General features: G+C 30.1%; 1 long non-coding RNA gene across 1 annotated transcript in view; it reads left to right on the top strand.

Annotated features, from left to right (window-relative positions):
• The window catches only part of LOC124356342, a 65,228-nt gene extending 45,577 nt beyond the window's left edge, over positions 1-19,651 (top strand). The window contains exon 2 of the long non-coding RNA XR_006921853.1: positions 18,466-19,651. This is a non-coding gene — a long non-coding RNA (uncharacterized LOC124356342). The remainder of the gene's footprint in view (positions 1-18,465) is intronic.
• The last annotated feature ends 1,016 nt before the right edge of the window (positions 19,652-20,667 follow it).

Raw genomic sequence — 20,667 nt, 5'->3', positions numbered from 1 at the left:
GAGCCAAGTGGTTAGATAACGGAGGTATTGAAGCATATAGGACAATGTTTCGGATAAAAATGATGAGTAATTATTAAATTAGTGTGAAATTCATCCAAGACAAGTATCATTTCAGAATATAATCAGATTGTTACATTAAATTATTGTCACCTTTAATGGCTAAACTGTTTTTATTGGTGTACAACCCTCTGTAATTAGATATACGGTAAAGCTCTTAAATATATGTGAAAAATTGGAACTAAACAATGGTACGATTAAAAACTAACGAACTTGACTATGTATAATTTGGATTTACACATTTTTAATCTAATCCTTTTTGCAACGTCAAACACCTTTCATACGAACATATGTTGGGAGAATAAAAATACCATTTAAGCCTCTCCTTAACGATTGTAAAGCACATGGCTTCAGTGCTGTGATTCTACTGTATAACATAATTGTGCGAGATTTCTTCAAGTACACCTGTTACCAGAAATGGATTTAAACAATTACCACCAATTCATTAACCAATTTCACTAAACTGTTAAACGAATTTCAGCTGATGAACATACAGCCGAAAATAATGCATTTCAAATCAAACGTTCATTACAGGTTTTAGTATATTCTTACCTCAAAAGCCATGCTATATTTCTCCATTAATGGAAAAAAAACTACATACTTGCCTTGGTTGTATATCCAAACCCATTCACATTCAAATAAACACGTTCTTGTCCTTCAACGGATGAGTAACCTCATCTATTAGCGAGGGAAATAATTCCAAATATATATATATATATATATATATATATATATATATATATATCAAATTATTTCTTCTAATGACATTTTTCATAATTTTAAACACTTTATAAGTAAACAATGATTTGATACTTTTACGTGGTTAATAACTGAATAAATTAATACGCTTGACAGTGACATTTATGAATTAAATCCATAACGTTATAGAATTTAGTATAACATCTTTCTATGTGAAACATTCTAAGTTTGATATTTTTTACTAGACTGTATAAACACTAATGCACGTTGAAGTGTTAAGTTATTTATAGAAAAAAGACAGCCTAGACCTGTAAGACCAAAAGCGTTGGAAACCCTTGAGGAGAAATCATAACTTTTTTTGAAAAAAAAAACAACAACAGAAATATAGCATAAGATATCAGCATGAATAAGAAGATATATTAGATACTTTACAATGAAATATTGAAATGCAGAGATAGTATGATTGGAACCTTATAACAATGTTCTTGAAGTAGAAAGGGAGCTCATTTATGTTTTTCACGCCCCTCAAAATAATCATTATTGGACCAATATGAGGACCGGAGTGAAAATGGCCTGGGATTTCTGAAGAAGGTACATAACTGGGGAGATATAGGTCATCACACGTCACGTAGTATCTGGTGACCCAGACGTTGAAGTTTTTTTTCATAGGAGTATTGAGCCCAGGCGTAGTTTCGTTGCTATGACAGGAAAGTTAAATCAACTGATAAGAATTTTTCGTGAATCGAGAATCCTTTTATGCTTTTAGAGAGGGGGCTTGGAATTCTGAAATGGGAGCATAGCTCTGGAGATATTGGCCAATGAAGGCGTCTTAGTTGGGAATTACGCAGGAGTTGGCAGTCGGGATTCACCTTCTAATGTTTTTCTGTTTCCGTGCATCTCCAACCATCCTGTAAAACTCACAAATTGTTGTAATTACTTCTGTCTAGTTAACAAAACTCCGTCCGTAACAGTTACATAATACAACATCAGTTCAAAAGCTGTTGTGATACTGGAAAACATCTTAAATATTTCATATTGGAACTAACATCTGTCTTCCCGCTTCCCTCAGGGTCGAAACATCACTTACACAATTAAATTCTAGAAATATTTCGACCTTCCAGCGGAGAACTTTCTACAGCCAATAGATGTTAAACCGAAATTGCTGATTACAAACATATTTAATATCAACTTCAGATATTTTCAAGTTAACTACACCTACTTATCAACATAACTAGGTAGACGTAATGCACTATCCAGGTTACTGAAATAATTAAATAGAAAAAAATTACTTGTTATAGCAGAGATAATTCAGTAAATTTTAACTCACAACGTGGGTACTCGTGTAGACTACTTCTTCCTTCATATAGACCTATGTACGTTGATTTTATTTCATGTTCATATTTGTTACAAAAATGTTAACCATTACTATGGAAATAGTAACAACAATGGTTTTAATATTTGTAATACAAGTAAACTATAAATTTAATTCCTATTAGCTTTATTGTTGAGAATATCTAAAATGAAATCTGTTTCCGGTGATTTAAAACAATTAACTTACTACAGAATAAGGACTACCAAATAGGTCTAGCTTTTAAAGTAACAACTCAGGAATCTATGCTTCATATTTTCTCATGTAGTATTAGCGTAGAACTTAGCAAGGTGGAACTCCATATATAATCATGACAATTATCACAATAAACAGTGCTGAAGGAGCAGGAAGTTGAAGCACAGGAAAATAGATTCACGGTAGTAATTTTCGCTCCACCTAACATTTCCAAGAAACACTTGTTTAATTTTATGCTTAGGTAGCCTTTTCCTCATTCAGAAAACTTGTAATTTAAGATTCATTTCATCTTGTTACTTTTTAGAAAACACGCTGAAACGAGGCGGAAATATAAAGGAAATAATGATAGTTTAAATAGGTATTGGACCCTATCAAGCATAAATTCATAGATGGAAATAACTCGAGAGCGACAGTCTACCGTATAAAATTGCAACATGGATAAAACCATTAGAAACAATGTTAATTTGAGGAACTATATGCGTAGTACGATTACTTTTTAATTTTTTACTTTACTTACCCATAAAGTGATTTAAAAATATTTATTTGACTAAAATTGAGTATAAAAATAACTTTAAGAAACTTCATCTGCAAAGTTAAAGTTTAAATAAGATTGCATATTTCCCAACGGGTTTAAAGTATAAACCAACTGGTAGGGATTGAAAGAGAACTTTGTTACGTAATTTACAGTTTTTAAAAATGATGTGTTTTATTTTATATATATATATATTTGGTTTTTGTGTTTATTAGTATATGCTTTGTTTAAAAATAATATGTCATGTACCTTTTTCAGTACTATTTTATACACATCCCAATTAACCCCAAAGTTTAACTTAATTACACTTCCTCCATCATTGTGGCCCTTAAATAAATAACAAGACCTAGGTGCATATATCTAGATAAAAGACATGGAAACACGCCTAATACCTGATCTTCTTAGAGAATAAGTGCAGTACAAAAAGTACTAATTGTCTAGAAATGTCTGCGGCAGAATGCATTCAATGAACCCTCAAAGACGAAGGAAAAATGTTTGAATTTCTAAGATGGTGGTATTCTCTAGTTGTACGGACACCCACATGTAAATTAGAAAAGGATATCGGAGAAGTCTAACAGCATTCAGGTTTAATAATAGGTTAATTACTTTAAACAGATCGAAGCCAATGGGAGATCCATAGCGTCTACATAATAGCGAAATTGATGTTTCAATACTTCAAAGCTGGATATCTGCACATTATGGGGTCATCAAAATCCAAGTGGATTTTTTTATTACTGTTTTCCTGCACACGGCAATAGCATCTCAAAGGAAGACGCAGAACGAATTCAAAGAATGCAAAACACTGCAATTCGATTTGTATACGGGCTCTGTTGAAGAGATCACGCGTCACCCTTTCGAGATGCTGCAGGACTCATGACCATGGATGCCGTGTGTAGGATGCAGACTTGCTGCCTTATAAACAATGTACTGTTCCAGCGGGAGCCACGGTACCTGGCAGAAAGGCTGTGCAGTCGTGCCGAGATCGTGTGCCTCAACACTCGGCAGAGTGACCAACTTCACTTTAACAAAGTGAGGTTGGAGATTGGTCGAAGGGGCTTTTCCCATTTTGGTCCAAAGTTGTACAACGGTCTCTCTTGTGACCTTAAATTGCTTAAAGGTTGCCATTTTAAACTTCAGCTAAAGAAGCACCTCTTTTCACTGGAGTTAACGTTTTATACTTTTAACTGTTTTAAATAAGTTTAGTGTCTGAAATATATTGTATTATGTTGACGTGAGTTATTATGAAAAACAGATGTATCTGATAATCGCTTGAAATAAAAGGCATGTTTACATTATTTATTTTTATTTAATGGCCAAGTCAAGTTAGTTATCAAACCATCTATACTAGATGCCGAAACCATCTATAATTATTCTAGAAGGTTTGCCACTATCTTTTGGATAGGAATATTCACGTTTACTTTAAACAAAAAAAAATAAAGAAAAGAGCGATCATTTCATCCTTCTTCTGACCAGTTTACCACATTCTGGGTGAAGTACGGGTGGGATAAACTCCTTTATCGTTAACCAGGGGGCTTCAAAACACGAAGGACACTTATGTCCATAGTTAGAATTTGCTTAAAATACGCTCCGCTCTTAATTATTTTTTTCACCTTGTCCACTATGTTTTAACAGTCAAGCAAAATTTTTCGGTATTAAGGAAAGTACGCTTTGAGCAAAACGTAATGAAAAACGTTGATTTTAATAAAAGAAGGCAATGAGGTAATTGCAACAATCATATCCAATTTTTCTCTGTAAAAATTTAAAATAATTAAAAGGTTTCTCTAGTTAGTTTTAGGGATTTTAGAAAATCAACTCAAAATGCTTGAATTATATGAAAGTGTCTTGCACAAATAATGTTAGATGTTAAAAGTAGTGAATGCAAAATATTTGAAACAGAAATGGGTACATGTAATGATATATTTATGTTATTATGTGTATTATAATAAGAAAAGTAATACAGAAACTCACTATGTTTTCTATCGGGACAGATCAAGTTTGTATTCTGTAAATGTGAAGTGACTGTTAAGTAACATACATGACATAACCAAAACCATTTTCAGCTCAAACTTTTATTCTCAAGCAAATGGAAAGTGTTGTTTTATTTATTTAATCGAAAGCGATAGAATGTGTAAAATGGAAACGCAATTTAACTAAATCTAAACTGTGATTGATTGAAATTTACTACGTAGTCTTAAAACCAGAAAGTTACGTAAGTGTTAGAGACTGATTGAATCTATGAGGAACTATATTCAGAAACTTTACAGACTCATTCATACAGATATAAATACAGAATAATATAACTGGTAAAGCTTTTTTTTTTGTTTAGCTAATACTCAAATTCATAATTTACTAAAAAACTTTTTATGGAACTAAATTACTGAAAAATATAAAAGTTTTGATTTTAAAATTGCATTGAATAATATTTTCATAGTTTTAATTTAACCACATAATGAATCACGCTCTAAAAATTATACAGACTTATTGATTAAAGTTTTATTAGATACTAACTATTAACTACGATTTCTCACGCAATTTCCTGCCGAATATCAGTTAAGAAGCCAATCAATTATAACTAAGATGAATAATAATAACAATAATAACTATAATAACATAGTATATCATAAACAAGAGAATTGCAATCAGATGTTACGCAGAAGTAAGTTTGTAAGGTTTTCAAACTAAATTGTATTTAAAAGGAAAGGAAAAGTACAGATTCATCTTATATTATTGTCATATGAAATATTAGGAAATTAGATGATGAGTGGATTCAAAATACTTTCAAATTTATTAAATGAGTTAATTAAATGCTTCTTATTATGAAAGCATTTGAAATGATTTTAGTGAAATTAATTAATTTATAATGCATCCTGAAACAAAACATTATATGATTACCGTTATTATTTCCCAATCCCTGTTTAGTTTATCTTTATATTATCATAGATCGTTTAGGAATTATATCAATGTTTATATACGTATCGTATCCTTTATTGGTGAGAAACTGACCTAATGTTTTTTAAATTTTTTATTTGTTCTAACGTCATAATTCGGTAAATATTTTTGGCTGGTTATTTTTTAAATCTATTTGCTATGGTATGGGCTCAATAATCTTGCTTCTTAAAATTTAGTCACGGAGCGAATAGTTCATTGAATCATATTAGTGCCCGGTCCCTCTGTTTTTGTTCCTTGAGTTCCTTATGTACCTACCTATTTCTAAGTACACTAATTTAACATTCATAAAATGTACTCAGTCACAAATTGTAACATTAAAATAGACTATTCTGTTCCTTAGTAAACCATTTGTTTTTAATTTGTCATTCTGATGTTTTATAAATAATAATATATAAGCGATAATCTTCAAAACGGCTGGAGTAATTTGGAAAATTATTTTCGGTAAAATTTATTGACGTCAAAGGAAGGGTTTTTTAAACCAGTAAACATTAGAATTTTGAAAAATATTAATGACATTTATGTTTGACAATAAAATTAAACTGACATTGAACAGTTTTTAACAATTTAAAATCAATTTAAGCTGAAGTTTATATTTGAGGCTATAAAATCTATTAATTTTATAAAATATTAAGTACACAGTGCTAGATCATTAGTGGAATGCAGATAGCGGGGACGGAGTTATTATATTACTTTTATTCCAGATTTCGTCAATGATAATAACAGAAACAATAGGTAGGAAATACTTTTCTTAGTTTGTTTTTGGACATAATATTAAAAGATTATTGAAAAAACCTTAATGAACAAAGCTATAAAGTTTTGAACATAAAGTATTCAAAACTCTTTGTATACAGTTTGTTATTTATGATGGAAATTATGAGGGTATAATCGGAATTCGGACATTTGCCATTGTTATAGGATTTAAATTTAGCCTACTCTTTGCGAAAATAAATTAAATTCATACATAAGGCAGTCAAATTTAAAGTAAGTAAATAAGGTTATTCCTAACGAACTGCACGCAGCCAGTCTGGGTAACAACTATTCTTATAAATAAAAATAAATGAAAAAGTGTGTTGCTAAGCGATAATCTCGAGAACGGCTGAACCGATTCGAGTAATACATTTGGAGAATATTAATTGAAATCCGAGAAAGGGTTATGAGAAGAGATTATTTTGGAATTCTGATAAATTATAGAATTTTTGTTTCATAATATAAAATTAAGAGACACTAAAAAGCTGTTGGCACTATAAGATGGAGTTTAATATATCGGCTAAAAGATCTGTATGCATTAAAACATTTATAGAATACCAATTGTACAGTGCTTGGTCGGTAGTGTAATTTAAATATTAAATACAAAGTTAATATCTAAATTGTAGTCAAGATAACACTAGTGACGAATTAAATACATTTAATGCAATGTAAATAATGTTATTAAACCAACCTTATAAACAAAACTGAGATTATTGGTACTCTAAAATGGTGATCATCCATGACATTGACCTACGGCAGTTTAAGTAAAGATAGAGAAATGAACACTAAAATGCCTCAAAGATTTATTCTTTCCCTGACTTCTAACGTAAATCTTAAAAAACGGTTATTTTGGAAATATTCATAAGATTAATAAGTATTTTCTCGTTATAACGGAAGTAGATAGGAATCAGGTAGGATTTTACCATTGTCCATAACAGTCCTCTACATGTACGTATATTTTCTTCATCGGATCAACAAGAATAACTAAACTATAGCTGCCGGGAGAAGTCGCTTTTTGGCCGAAATAGGTTTCTGAGACCTAAGGATATACATATTTTCGTCGATGATGAGAGGTTGCAATTTGAAAATTTAAAGTTACCCTTTCAAAACTAGTCCATAAACAAGAAGAACTTATGAAACATTATACATAACAAACCGTAAAAATATAATACTAAATAATGATTTTGGATCAATTTAAAATTCACCTTTCCTTAAAATTATAACTAAATTCTTTTTGACCCACACTTTTAAACATATATTAATGTTAGTTTTATTATACTTTTAATTAAACAAATCTTGTATTAAGGTTTATTGAGCTAAAAATAGATTTAAGTTTTTAAAATACTTATATTATTTCAAATTGTTGAATCACACTTGACGATGGTATCTTTGAAGTCCAAAGGCGTCGTGTGAAAAAATGTTTTCACACTTTTATCAAATAATAGAAAATATTTAGTTATGTTTTATTTAGTAAAGTACCTTTATGGTTAATTAAAATTTAATCAGCTTAACATTGGTTATTATATTACAATATTGTTACTTTTTAAGAAAATAAATTACCCTTAACCTGAATAGCTTAATTTAGAATTTATTTGCTATAAACTATATTTAAATCAATTTTCTCAGATTAAAATACTCTAACATTCTTGTCCTTTCATTTAATTTAAATTTAACCTACGTGTTATTTGTGTAATGAAATTATAGTCCCTCAAACATTAAAAACGTTTTTGTGCAAGTAATCATTTATTTTTAGCAAGTTATTTACAGACATAAGTTTTGGACCTAGTTTATACACCTTTCAGGTCAAATTTCAAATGAAACTATCAGATTTTTGTCTTAATTACGGTTATAATGGTTTCAGACTAAGTTTTTTAATCCTCAGAGTGGAAATATAGGCGTAATATTTTGCTAGCGTTATCTTAAAAACGAAGCATTTCCAGACACGTTTATAAAATTTCTTTTCTTCTTTTTAAGTCTAAAACATCTTTTAAAATTTGTTTCTTTCCTCCCGGACCACCCTGTATATGTGTATACATTATAATGTGCAAGTACGATATCTAGCTTCAATGCTGTATAGTATTAATTTAGGTATTGTCTTTTATAGCTAAATTTAAATTTTAAGGACAATAAACAATACTATCAAGTAATAGTAAACATATAAAATTACTTACATATATATTTGAGAACCGTTTAAAAGCATGATGAGCAACATAATAAAAATTACTTTGCTAACGGGACTCTTCTAACCAGAGAAATGTAAATTTCCCCTTGCTTTTTGAACACATACTTAAATATAGCTAGAAAGGTATTGTACAGTAGCTTTACACTTTCCTGGGACAGATTCCATGCCGCGCAGAGTAGTAAAGAGTGTGTAAGGATTCACTCATAGATATACAGTGAAGATGGTGAAACGGGTAAATCAATAGAGTTCTAAAATTTGGCAGCACTTCTTACTTTTTGCTCATATAAATGTGCAGTTTTGTTGAAAACTTCAATTTAAATTAAATATTGGTTTATTGCAATTTTAGCATACATTATATTAGAACCGTAATCTTGGTATTATTACACCCAATAAACGAAATTTAGAATTAATTTATGGTGGCAGAAACGTGTCCAATTTAATATTTCTCTAGGTAGTAAGTTTTAAAACTAATATATACTTAATATATAATTGGTCAAAACAATATCCTTTATTTATTTAATTAATTTTTTATCTAATTACTACATTTATATTATTTTAAGATTTATTGTTGTGCTCGCAGTAACTGAATGAAGAAGAGGAATAAGCTAAAGTATATTAGCTTACAATTTTCAAATCCTGAAAAGCATAAATCACAATTTCAAAAGTAAATCGTCGTTTAAGGTTTAATGTCGAGGACTAAGAGTAAATATCTGTCAAGCTCAACCTGTTTTGATCTTCGAACTTCGTCACCTGTCGAGTGTTGTTTGGCAAACAACTGTGCTGGAAGTTCAAATAAAAATCGTTCTGTCACAGGTTTGAGAACTGTATGTTGTTTATTTTATGAACAAGTTTTCTTTTGAGTTTATGGCATTGTCTTTAAAGAGATAATTATTATTATTATATAGTAGTGGAAGGCCTCTAATACCGGCCATGAACAGTGTTTTTAAGAATATGTCAAAATCTACGTTGTCGAAAGCCTTTGTCATGTCGTTGCGTAAAGCTTCACATTTATTCCTACGGTTAATTGTGTCGTATGTTGCCTCTAAAAAGTTCAAAAGCGCATCTTAAGTTGACAATTGTTTCTCACTAAAATAGCTATGTTTGTTCAGAAATTGTAACAAACAGGTCTTAAAAATCTTTTCAAATATCTTAGCAAATATTGACAGTAGAGAGACAGGACCGAAGCTATTTGGTTGTTTAGAATCATCCTTCTTGAAAATAGGCACAACAACTGCGCTTTTTATTAGAAACATTTTAAAAAACTTTTTCAACATTTTCACTATAAAAGGGGAAATTCTTTTCAGTAAATTATAATTGATAATTATTTGAACTTCAATTTTCGATTTAGGGTAGAAAAAATCGTCTTAATGTAACTAAAGCTACAATTTAAAATAAGCGGCAACACGTGGTAATTTTGTTATCCTTACAATGTAATATTCTTAAATGATGCTCATCCAAATCCCACGGTTGGACATGCGCCATTACAAAACTAATTTTTGTCTATGTAGAAATGAAGTTTCGTGCAAGACTCAAAGTCTGCAGACGAATTTGAAACCACAATACATTTTTCTTCATATAGTCACATTTCATAGTAGTGTTTGAATAACAATAGTGCAGTAGTGTAGTGTGTGTGTGTTGAGTCAGGATACTACAACACAAGAGTGTGCTTAAACTTAAGCTCGTAATCGACTTTTAACATAAAATCCAACTAACTCTGTTATGTTTTATTTTGACTTTATGAATAATCTGCATTTGTTAATATCTCACATGTTAAAATATCTTCTGATTGTACTCAGCTTGATTACTAACTTATTTATTCTGTAGTTTTTTCGTTGCATGTAATGTTTTTCAGTTGTTTCTTGAAATGCAATATTTTGGTAAATAAAGGAAACTCTGTCCTCCTACTGAGTGATAGGTTTCAACGGCGCTTATACAATCCCATGGTCCTACATAAAACATCATTGAATGCATTCTTTTTAGTTTAGAAATAAACTGCTTTATGCATAATTTCGGCTATAGATAAAAAAATGTCGTGATATTGTTCCATATGTTACATTCACATTTCCTTCATAAAATTTATATTCATATAAGTGTTTAAATAATAAAATTAAACATTAGAATTAAAAATGATGTTGGATGTATTGGAATGATATGAATATATGTGTTTATATTTGACTTGTCAAAATCTATTACAAACATACAGAGTTTGTTTACAAATTTATTTATTCTGCTATTTTATAGTTGTCACCAAACTACTCGTAAGCCTAATGGAAAGATATTTGCTAATACTTAACCAATGCGCATGTGAAGTCAGTGTTCCTCATGTAGAAATAAAACTTCTTGTACATAAGAATGTAGTACAAACTATATGTTATATTCATGAAAAATAATAGTTTATTTGTGGAATTGAGGTGGTGAAAGCTATGTGGTACAGTAAAGAACATTCGTTACTTCCAACTATTTATTCTAAATACTGTGTTAATATAAGAAACGCTCCAGCTATATTATCGTCACAATATAATGAGTAATTGTTCAAATTGTTTAGATTGTTCAATAAACCTTTCTATCAACGACTTAAAGAAGTTACTCTAATAAAATAAAGCAGACTTAAAAATTCATGTTGATATATTAGTGCAACATATTTACAAATGCAATATGGCATATACGAGTAATAGTGCACCAATTTGAAATTTTCCCAAGGAAATTATGACGTTATATTTTACTGTAATAATTGTATATAGACAAAGAGTATTGACTTTTTGGTGGATTTAAAACAGATCCGTAATTATGAAACTACCATAGATATTATCAGATTATTATTCATGTTAACAAGTATTCGGATGGTAGTAATGAAATTTATAATCTGGAACATTTAAATGATGCATGATTCGGAATCATTATGCTTTAATAGTGAGTGTCAAAAGCACTTGGATTAGCTTTTACAAAATTAACAAATTTTATTAGGTTAGCAAAAGCCTTATTAGAGTAATCCTTAGGTTCACTCTTAGGGATAGCATCTCAATAACCTCTTTTATATTCGACTATAATTTATAAAGTTTTTACTGTGTCACTAAATGAATTATAAATTCCTGACACATTACTCACCTTAATTGCAGGATATATGATATGCTAAAGTAAAATTGATTAATTATTATGTTATAAAATTAATACAGCCATGTAATGCAGAACTTTCATTTAACAACCACTATAGTTCAGAAATATTCGCCAATGATCGATACATTTTAACAAGTTACAATTATTTGCAGCATGGGATAAAAATAATTTTTCTAACTCCAACGGGCAACTACTTTGCATTTTACAAAATTGTTCTGAGACAAATACCATAGTTTTTAATCTTCTCTGTATTGCTCATAATTTTAAAAAGTTGGAGGTAATGTATATGAAAACAACGCTAGGACTCCGGAATATTTACGACCGAATATAAAGCAGATCCAAAACAAAGGTTATGCTTAGTGAAAGGGTTAACGGTTTCTGTGGCTGGAATTTATTCGGGACTTTTGTTAAAACAAATGAACGTTTTAATTCTACAAATCTCCACATACAATGCTAATGTTTTACATTAATTTTAATTTATTTTTATAATCCACGAATATAAATACTAAAAATATTTAATACCGATTAAAGAAAATAAATAAAGCAACAAATATAGCTTCATATACTTGCACATTTTAATACTTCTAGTTACGTTGTTAAAGTAATTAGATTCTCAAAACTAACGTGACACTTAGAATGCATTAGTCGTATACTGATGAAACACAGTAAAAGGTTTAATCTTCTATTATATTATGTCTTTAAAGCCCTCAGATAATATGCCAAGATATTATTATTATTATACTGAATTTGTTTACAAGGAGATTTAATGTATGGACGTATAGTATTCCAAAATATACAACTGAGCCATCCCACATTCTCAATGACAAAGCTAACAATGACTTTAACGACGATTGATTATATTAATTAATTATATTCATTCCACTTGAAGTTGAATATTAATAGTGTTAATTTGAATTTGTTATATGACAAATAAACATAGTCTTCTTATTGCGAAAGCTATAAAATAATTGTATTTATTTATTCCAATTATATGTTATTTTAAAAACTAATAATTATAATTATTTTATGTGTATCGCGATATAAAGTCTCTGTTTATCTGTGTTATAACAAATCCAACTTCACAATATTTTTTATTTAGGTTTGTATTTTGTGGAATAAAGTGCATTTAGGTTGGATCTAAAATATCTACAATTTCGTAACTAATACGTTTATTTTTTATACAATTTTGAAATGTTTATAGCATTTAAGTTATACCTACTCAAAAAATAAATTAGTTATTTTTTTATAAGTTTAATGTTGTAGACCAAACCGATCAGTCACTTTCCGATAGACACGGACACATCCTATTAAACACGTACTAATTTATTGCCTAACCAATTGGGGAACCATTGCCTAAAACTTACATCTATCACGTGTCAAGTAAATTTGTAATATATTTTATAAATTCCAAACAAATATTTAATATAATTATATCAGCAATAGGTAAAGCCATTTATAAAACAATGACGTATTTACATGAAAAGTCTACTTGCTACATATTACTCAGGCGAATAATTGTCCTACAATTTTACTGTAATTGGTTCTCTTTGTCTGGAATGAACATTCGAACTGTATGCGGCAATTAGCAAACAAACGATATCAATTTGTATCGTAATACATTAGAGTTGTAAAGAACCACACGACCCTCTACACTTTAAAATCTGTTACGCATTTAACTTTGTTTCAAGTACAAGAGTTTTGATCCTTATAATTAGTAATTCTACAAATATTTAGAGTTCACACAAGTAAACGGCTATATTTACACGTTATATCGATTATATTCCTTTCATTGGACGACCCCCACTAATCTAGCTGTACCAAATTTCCTTGAGTCTCACAATGTGTGGAAACCTAAATCTAAGTATTGTTTCACTTTTGTGTTTTACAACCAATAAATTCTTAACAGGCTGTAAATATTTGAAAACAAGAAAGTGTCTAAATGCTTATGTGTATGATAATCTTTTTACATGTAGGCATATTCTTTGATTGTTATGAATCCGTATCTTATTAAGGTATGTATTCTGAGAGGGTAATACTGATGCATCTATTTTTATGTATAAAGTGTTAACTCAATATGGATTGATAACATCGTAGGATTTAGAATATACTGAACAGGCTGAAAGCGAACAACACTCAATTCTTTCACTAAACCCAATTTCCACGAATGCGATACGTAAAAGACCACTTTTATAGGTATGTATAAATTTAAAAGTTCGTATAACAACCTGTAATAACGTGGTGTGTGAAATGATAGAACTTGCGATTTTATGTATATATATATATATATATATATATACATTTAAGTTATACATTTTTATAATAAAGTAACTGCTTTTGATTTGCCTCTTACATTTAAGTCGCTTAAAATGTACTTTAAAATTATTCAAATTGTTATATTAAGTATGATTCTAATTATCAAGCCTTACTTTCCATTCTTCACTTGTAATTATTACATTATAATGTAAACCATTGTGTTTTTCAAGTAATGTAATACGAGTGCAATTATGAACTAGTACCTTTGCGTTAAGTGTTGGGTTCTGATTTTCGGTGTACATAAAAAAATTTAAAAAAAGTTATTATGAATGGGGCATATGCACCCAGAACATTACTTAACGGTCTACGTTAGATCAAGTAGCTGATTCTAATAAGCAACCATTCTTCGTAGTTTGCCCCTCCCTTTTTATTGTATATATGTTGTATTTAGCTAACATGAATGCGTCAAATGGATCTATTGATGTTTACTAAAAAAAGAACTAAAAAATAATAAAAGCCTAATTATAAATGTAAGAAGTTTCAAGCAACAATAATTCTTAACTATTTTCAAATAACCCGGATGGTGGTTGCTTTAAGTTAAGAGAGTTAAGACAACTGAAACGTTATAAGTGAATATTATTTAAGTCCACGTTTTTTACATAAACTTATACGCTTGTAACTATTCGTGCATTATAAGGTACAATACTATGAAGTTTCTAAATGTTTGAAAGTATTGCGATTATATTAACGTGCCGTCATTGAGAGTTATTGTGACATGACAAATGATGTGCAAATTATGCAGCTAAACTATTGTTGAATTGATTATAACATAGGACTGGAGCCAGTGAGGGAAGGGTTGTTGTAAAGCAGCTAACTAGCTTCGAGTGAACAGTGCATTATTGCTCTCAACAAATTCGCCAGTCACTCACACAGCTGAGTTTGGACCTTTAATAACAGCCCTTTCCAGGAATTGCTGTTACTTACTATAGTGTTATGGAATATTTGGTGTGTTTATATTATTTAATTTTGTTTAAATTTAATTTTTGTGTAAACATTTAAATTTGTTTGCAACTATATTGCCTCAAAATGTGAATACAGGAAACCACACTCCAAAATGATGCAGTCGCCAAGCGTTTATATTGTAAGAACGTATGGTGTAGTGTAACTCTGCGCACTTAAGGTAGGAAACTTGTTTACGTTGCCAAAGCATGTTTTTCAATAATTAAGCAATGGGGCCGCTCTTAGCCGTTACCAACATTGGACAATGGATTATTGCGGATCTGAGCATTAATAAGAATACAGATGTAAACATTTTTACAGAGAAAAGAAAATAATTTATGAGGGAGAAGGTGAAGAAGTATAAACTCAAAATAAAAGGACATTCGACTAACAAATTTGGGTTATGATTTCCAATAAGTATAATACGTCGGCATGTATATGCATGCGTACAAAGTTGAAAGGCGCACGCTACTTAAAAAAAGATTACGCAATCGGTGAAGGATGCATATTAATATTTCGCTGTTAGTCTCTGTTTCGTTTGTTTTAACACGTAGACTGCGGTAGACGCACTAGTTCGTCAGGCTTAGTGCGACTAGGGTAGGATCACCGATACAAACCGCACTGAAGAAGTTAAAACAAATTTTGTTATAAGTCAATTTGGAAAATGAGAAGTACTTCTTGTGAGGTGAAGTTGTTGTAATATGTCGTTGTTAGATATCTTCGTCCAGTGAAGAAAATACGTCTAGTGAAGTAGTCTGGCTCGATGGGACACGTATGAACACAAATCATTTTCAAAACGCCGCTTTGACATATGACTCAGTTTAATGTGCAGTGCCCGTACGTCTCAGTAAAAGAGAAGAGTAACACGTTTAGAAATTTCAACATTATTATTTGATAATGCTAAATATCATTCTAATGTGTGGAGCAAGACCTTAAAAATATCGTCCAAAGAAACTTTTGTAATAATGTAGCTAAAACAATTGTACATTATTTTTGAAAATATATGAACAAATCAGAATCGATGGAAATCATGAATTTAAGACTAATTTTTTTAAATATTTTGTTAATTAGTGGACTAAGGACTGTACAATGTACAGTTGAACTCTGCACCACTGTTACTTCATTGCTATAAAATTGGTTTATGACCAAGACAAAAGAAATGTTGCCAGAATCAACAAATCGTGTAAATTGACGGATGTAATATAGACAAACAAAAAAGGAATAGATTTAATAACGAAAGAAGCGTGGTTTTTTTAACACAGAACACCATAATTTAAGAATTACAAAATGAGGGTCTCTTGATAACCGCCATTAAAGCTAAGTCAATTCGTGCGATTAGCATTTCAGTTATGTATTTTGGGATTTTACGAATGATTAACATTTATATGATAATTGTTTAGATCGGTCTACCTTTTATGAAACATGTCTCAATGTAAGGATGAAGATAAAAATATCAATGACTTGAGTGGAGTGCAAAACTAATACCAGAAATTAGTCCTAGTTATTTATGAACCTTAATATTATTCAAGTTTAGGAACAACTATTATTAAACATTTAAAATTTTGCTTGTGATAAATCCCTTACTGAATTATCAAAATAAAAACTTAGTTTATTTAGCTTGTGTTCCGAAACTATATGCAAAATTATATTACAAGCAATATTTGTTAGTTGTTTTCTTATCCTAATAACTTTTTTGTTAAACTATTATAGATATTGTTATATTTAAAGAAACATATAAAATCCATAATGCAACTTTTGAGCCGCATGCAAATACAATAAAACTATAACACATTTAAAAATACACTACAAATTTTCACTACATTATTCATAAGGATTATTAAAAATTATAATATACAACTTTTTTAAAATTTTAGTTACTTTAAATAATACTTTTAAAATTAAAACGTGGTCTTGACTAAACCAAAATTATGAGCAGTTAATATGCACTAGAATATTCACATGTTTATGTAAATTAACAAAAATAAATGAAAAATATTAACTCTTTTAAGGAAATCGTACAATAATAACTTCAATCACTTCAAGATATTTATGATATTGTATTTAATTCATTATTGTACTATCGTAATAAAGGCTTGCCACCCGTTTCCAAGGGGAAAAGGCTGTTTCTCTCTAAGACATGCTTCACTACCAACGGAATACAGAACTATTTTTTGACTAATAAAAAATAAGTTGAACTAATGACCAGAACAGTATATGGACACACTTGAACTTTTTGGTATTAACACTTTTCAGTTTTGGGAACGAAGAAAATACAGCACATTCTTTTAATAAACAAATCTGGAGTTGAGGCACATATTTTCACAATGGGATGAAAGAACGCCATCCCATTACGAGTAACTAATAAGCGAATCACGTAACAAACAAAAGTAAATCGCCACCTGAACAAAGGAGAGACTACGTACACAATGCATGAGAGCGTACAGTATCGTCTGTTGCTAACGTACTCGTATAACTATCTTACCGCATGGAAATTCAACAAAGGGATGCAACCAAACCCCCGACGTTCAAGATACATTACTAATATAGCCCCCCCTGGCGGGCAACATGTCTCGACATGTCGATCGTACCTCACTATGTCCTTTAACCTTTGACCTATGACGTGTTTGTATTCTTTGTGCTGTACTGGTGTTGTGTTGTACTGGTGTTGTAATATTGTTGTGTTTTGTAGGTGTTGTATGGTTACGTAGGCTTCAAGAAAGAGTGAATGTGGCCCTTATGGTCACTCTCTTATCCATTGTAGTATTAAATATTTTTTTTATTTTTGGAAGACAGAAACGCCCAAAATTTCTCTACAGCTTCTGAAATTGCTCCTCTCTTTCATTTTGATATAAATCTGTCATCCAAGTAAACATAAAATACAAAGTTTACAGATTTAATAAAACTTTTATTCTTATCATACATGTTTATTTTTATATAAATGTGTACCTATAATTTACAAGTGTTAATACATTGTTAATACATCAGAGCGCAACACATCAACGAGTACATTGGACGGGTGTGGACTCCTTAATGGAGGGTAATGATTACAGTTCGATTATGAACCTTAAGGGAAATGTTCTTGTAAGTATGCACCTTTGCAGAATTTTTTACACACACAACGACTGCTTGAGAATGATAGATAACTGACTATGAAGATGTTGGATAGCGATATCTCTATAGCTCCAAGTGAGACAGTGATGATGTTTAGCGACCGAGTTACACAGTCTTTTAATTTAATGTCCTATTTGAAAATATGTTGTATAATAATATATGCTTATATCGTTATTAAGAACAGTTATGAAACTTTTTTTGTATGGTATTGAGGAAAATCAATTTATTTTTTTTATTAACACAACTTAGTGCTTCCAGCTTCCAGATGCAGTTTTCTGGAAATGGAAAACACTACTTCAACGAATGAAACGCCATATCCACAGAGATGTATCGCAATGGATTCTTCCTCTTCACCTTTGATCTTACTACGGACCTGGAGTATGACACTGGAATCTGATTAGAAGAGGAACTCTACGCATGGAATTAAAATTTAGGGTTGCTCTCATCGAAGCTATAATCTGTATTGCATGCAAGGAGTTTAATAGTAGTATTGTACAACGTCAAAAATCTTTATTGTCGTTTGAGATACGATTCTGATTATATTTTGATTATTTATAGGTTACAAATGAAAATATTAAATTAAAACCATTTGGATATATGAAATGTAATGTTAAAATTAAATACAAAATTCCTCAAATTAATACAAAATTAGTTCACACATTAAACTAGAGGTTTTAGTTTAAATAATCAAAAGGTTTTACATGGGAATACATACAATTAATTCTTGAAATAGAATCCTGTTTCAATTGGAATGAATGTGAGCTAAAACGCTATCTATATTTAAATTGATCGTTTGTATGCAAGATATACTCAGCCCTCTATACTTTCCTTGTTCTGCATCAAACAAGTAAAATATATAGTGCCCGGTCCTTTTACACATAACAAGTGAATAAGGAGCTTTATACGTTATCCATGACAATTTAGCAAACTTTTAAAAAGACAGTCATTTTGTGATTCTAATTTTCTCATTTAAAGATTACTACTATTTAATTTGTAATATTATAAATATGTGTGTTTTGTGCTGTTTTAATATAAGTACCATACACAAGCAACCAACTTTTACATTTGGATGTAAATATAAATGACTTTATTCACTAACTGAGGACTTTAATTTGGCAGCCATTTGCCTACATGTAAACATTGTCTTGCAAATAATGGCTGTTTAAAAGTGCAGCTAACAGTTTTTTTATTATTGGATATTTTTCAATGATGTTCGTTATTATGGGTTATTATACTCTTGAGGTGTTTCGGAGTCAATTAGTCAATTAGTAGCGGTTTGAATAGTATGCTATAAAGTAACTTTGCTGATATTATGGTAACACAGTAATTGACGTAATTTCCAATCGAACTAAAGTAAACTTGGGATTAATACAGTATTTACACATACATTAAAAAATTCTGTAGCTATTCTCAACCAATAAAAGTTTAGTGCTATTTGTGCTAAGTTATTTGTCTCTGTTATTTCACAACATACATGAAAATTTACATAAGTAACTTCAAGAAAGTTATATTCGTAAATAGTTTTTAATCAAGTGTTTCAGAAATACACAAAAACACTGAATTTTGTAAGTGGATATGTTTAAAAACATCATTTATGGGTATTATATTTAGTTAATCCATAAGATAAAAAACAAATTCATATGCTTATAATGATTTTTATCTTATAAAGTTTCTAAATACTTGAAAGTGTTAGGAGTATATTAACAAGCTAGCCTTATACGTCATTGTACTATCAGTTTTGTTCAGATTTAACATCTAAACTAATAATGCATGTTGATTTGACATTACAAAATGATAGGCAAAATGATGTGAAGTCTAAGACGGAAGGGGTATTTTTTAAAGTGTTTACGTATTTTAGATTCCCAATATTATTTTTAAATGTTTGATTTATTCTCTCTTTATACTTTGTTCATCAATTATGCTATAACCAAACCGCTTATTTTGAAACTTTTTCTTATTTAAAACTTAAGAGCTTGAATATACATCCACAAATCAGACATGGAAACGCCGTGATACAGGACTTCTAAAAGTAATATTTATTTTGTATCCTAGTAAATTAAGGTTTGTTTATAATTAAGAATTATACATTGTCGAGGGATTTAAATACGCTTAAGGATATAATGAATAGCACGTGTCTTGGGTCATGAAATTAATCTCCACAAAGAAAAATTTTCGCATTTGTTTAAATTTGCGTTAGCCCACGATTGGATCTACTCGTATATCAGGATACCAGTACTGATAATACTAACTGAACGAGGGACTAATATGTTGCCAACAGGAAGCCCTTTAAGTCTTAAACATTTGGTTTTGTCTCAAGGAGAGAAGAGGAAAGTTTACCACCAGAGATTATAACTCTCACTCATATCATCACTAAAACAAAGTTGTATAATTCTTATTTGTAAAAATAACCCCACCCGGTCTGCCGTATCATCATGGATACCGGACTTACTCGCTAACTAA

The sequence above is a fragment of the Homalodisca vitripennis genome, chromosome 2 (assembly GCF_021130785.1).
Source record: "Homalodisca vitripennis isolate AUS2020 chromosome 2, UT_GWSS_2.1, whole genome shotgun sequence".
Lineage (NCBI taxonomy): Eukaryota > Metazoa > Arthropoda > Insecta > Hemiptera > Cicadellidae > Homalodisca > Homalodisca vitripennis.
This window is presented reverse-complemented; position numbering and strand designations above follow the sequence as displayed.